This window comes from Pteropus medius, unplaced genomic scaffold, assembly GCF_902729225.1.
Source record: "Pteropus medius unplaced genomic scaffold, Ma_sr-lr_union100, whole genome shotgun sequence".
In the NCBI taxonomy this organism is placed as follows: Eukaryota; Metazoa; Chordata; class Mammalia; order Chiroptera; family Pteropodidae; genus Pteropus; species Pteropus medius.
The window spans coordinates 24315916-24319517 of NW_024354500.1; the positions used below are offsets into that span (position 1 = coordinate 24315916).

The window sequence follows — 3602 nt, forward strand, 5'->3', positions numbered from 1 at the left end:
TAAGACTTGGGGAAAACCAAGTACTTTAATAAGAACCACCCCCTTCCTCACGAACATGGAAGAAGAGAGGAGCAGAGGCAGGGAGAAGGGCCCCAGGAAAAACAGTCCAGTCTCTGAAGTTTTACCCAGGTGGGGGTCCAGGTATAGATCTCCAGTGAGGGTCCTCTCCTCTTGTCCCTCAGAGAGCTCCAGGCTGTCCTCCATGCTCACACCAGGGTACGATACTCCTGAAGGCCACAGAGATACCCGGCACCATGCTGATTTCAATCCTGTACAGAGAACGCTGAGACAGTTTGCACACCTCCATCGTCCACTGGACCAAGTCCTTCACAAACTCCTTGCACTGTTCCCACTCACAGTTGTTTGCGTCCAGCCTTTGGCTGATCTCCTGTCCCACACTGCCAGCCTCCCCGGAGCTCAGCATTTTCGACTTTGGCATTTAAAATGCAGGGAGAGTAGCTTGAGCTCCCCTGTTGTTGACTCTGACTCTGCCTTGGCCGTCCACAATTACATTGGATTCACCTGGGCCCATTTACCCAGTTTGCCACAATGCTTCTTAGAGCAGACGTGCCTCACTACAAAGTTCCAAAACCTCCTAGCCAACCTCCGACAGCCCTGGCCATGGCCCAAGGAAGAGGTTGAGGTCACACCATCAGGCTGCTCGGCAGGAAGGGCGTTTTCCCCATCGATTCCCTCTGGGGCTTTGCCATTGCAGTTGCTGCTGGTGCCATGAGTAGAAGAGTCCACCGGGCCACGCTGCAGGGCTGGGCTGGGGGTGGCAGTCCTCAAGTCTAGGCTGGCTTGGGGAGTGACTGGCTCTTTGGCCTCCTGGCCTGATGGCTGATTGCTGTTGGTCAAGGAAGGACCATAGCTGTCGAGGAAGGACTCCACAGCAGGGAATGGCCTTATTCTGATAGTGCGGCACTTCACCTTGGGTGTTTTGTGTTTCAAAATTAGGTATGTGGCCAACACGCTGTTATACTTTCCACTTGTGACTGCCTCTTCAATTTGTCGCTGCTCAAAGCCCAAGTTCAGCATCTCCTGGATCACCTGGGGGTTTACGTTGTCACAGAGCAGCTCCGTATAAGGCTCGAGGTCTTCCTGCCCCATGTTTACCCACGGGTCCTTCATCAATTCTTCAAGAGTTCCTCGGTTTTGGGGATCAAGTGTCAAAATTTTTTTCAGAATGTTCTTGCACAAAAAGGACACGAAATAGGGGACTTGGTATCGTCCTTTCAGGATCTTCTTCCGTAGCACAGTCAAGTCTGTTGCCATAAACGGCAATTTTCCGGTAATAGTTTCATAAAGGATAACTCCCAGGCTCCATACGTCAGCTCCGGGGCCATCGTAGCCTTGTCCCAGGAAGACCTCTGGGGCGACATAAGGAATGCTGCCACAGAAAGTACGTAGCTTGTGGCCAACATGTGCACTGCTGAGTCCAAAGTCTGCTAGTTTTACATTCAGTTCAGCATCCAAAAGCACATTCCCTGGCTTCAGGTCCCTGTGGACGATGTCCTTCTGGTGGCAATAATGCACAGCAGAAATCAGCTGTCGAAAGATGCCTTGGGCCTCGTGCTCCTTCATACAGCCAAAACGCTGAAGATATTCAGATAAGCTCCCTCTGCTCGCGTGCTCCATTACAAGGAAGATGGTGTATTCGGTGTCAATCACCTGATATAATTTTACAATATTGGGGTGGTTCAGGCTTTTCATGGTTTTTATTTCTTGTAAAGGTCGATAGGCGCCCCGCCGATTAATGACTTTGACAGCCACCTCTACCCCGGTAAGAATATGTTGGGCCAACTTCACCTTGGCAAAGCTGCCCTCGCCAATGGTGTGCAAGAGCTGGTAGAGGCCAATAGAGGTGGCTGCAAAGTCATGTGGCATAGTGACCACTAACTACACTAACTGATAATACTATCACTGTAAACTATACTAGCAGACAATACTAACTATGCTAACTGTGCTAATACTAATAAACAAAGCTAACTATACTAATTAACTGTGCTAATACTAATAAACAATGCTAACTATACTAATTAACTGTGCTAATACTAATAAACAATGCTAACTATACTAACAATACCAATAGTAACTCTACTAAATGTACTAACGATGCTAACTACCAATATTAACTGAAAAAATTTTCAAAGAAAAAAATGAGAAAACAAAGAAACAAAAAATATGAGAAAAGAACAAAGAAAAAAACAGGAAAAGAAAATGAAAATATTGAAACAAAAGAAAAAAGAACAAAGAAAAAAGAAAAAATAAGAAAAAGGGGAATAAAAAAAAGAAAAAGAAAGTAAAGGCAAGAGGAAAAATAAGCAAAACAACAACAACAAAAGAAAACAAGCTAACTAGTCCAAGTCCAACAGGTCACCACAAATCAGCTTCCTGGGCTCTAAGGACAAAAACTTCAGCCAAGTCAGGGCCTTTTATAGGAGTTTTTTCTAATTCCATCACAATGGTGCTTTATGAGGTCAGAGCAAGACATGGACCAATCATGGCTGGATATAAACCAGTGGTTTCCTCACTTCTTGGTCTCAAGATCTTATATTTTTACACTTAAAAAAAATAAACAAAACAAACAAAACAAAAACAAAAACAAATACAGACCCCCAAGAGCTTTTTGTTTATGTGAGATAGTAAAGATTGATATTTACTTTATTATAAATTAAAATCTGCAGGATGCTTCAGTGACTTTTTCATTTATAACTTGAAGATCTGTAATAATTTTTGTCTTTTAAAGATCTTAGAATATCTACACTTAAAATATTCAATTCTTTTTTCTTAAAAATGATGCTACAAGTTAACTGATACCATGATATTATAGGAAAATGTTCTGTTGAATAAGATAAGGTACATTATTAACATCTGTAAAGCTGAGAGGAGGTAGCTTCATCATATTTTTGCCAATAAGATAATGAGCAGATTTCTCAACAGAAACTATGGAGACCAGGGGACAGTGGGTTGACGTATTCACAGTGTTGAAGGAAAAAAAGCTATTAACCAAGAATCATATATCTGGCAAAACTATCTGAAAATGAGGGAGACCTTAAGACATTCCTAGATAAACCAATGCTGAGGAAGTTCTTTACCACTAGACCTGCTTGGCACATAGCACATCTTTCAGGTTGGAATAAAAGGACACTGGGCAGAGACTCAAAGCTTTATGAAGAAATTAAGATCTCTGCTGAAACTCAGTACATGGACAATTATAAAAGCTATACTCTATGGCCACGCCACCCTGAACAAGCCCGATCCCATCTGATCTCGGAAGCTAAGCAGAGTTGGGCCTGGTTAGTACTTGGATGGGAGACCACTTAGGAAGACCATGTGCTGTAGGCGCAAAAAATAAAAAAAATAAGGGATTTTTTTTATCCCTTGCAATCTGTTAGGTCAACCAAGGTTTGCCTCACCTAAAAACAAACAAAGAAACAAACAAATAAAAATCTGATATACGAAAACAACCTTGGGATGCAGTAAGATATTATCTAGCATGAATTATTTTATTGGTCAAGAAGGTTTTCTATAGGGTCCAGGGTACACAAAGAATGAAAGCAGCTGCTGTTTCACTGCGAAAGGTGTGTGTGTGTGTTTGG

The 3602-nt window shown here is 42.8% G+C and overlaps 1 pseudogene; it reads left to right on the forward strand.

Moving 5' to 3' along the window:
- Nucleotides 1-3229: 3229 nt before the first annotated feature.
- Nucleotides 3230-3348, forward strand: LOC120595292 (uncharacterized; annotated as a pseudogene).
- The last annotated feature ends 254 nt before the right edge of the window (nt 3349-3602 follow it).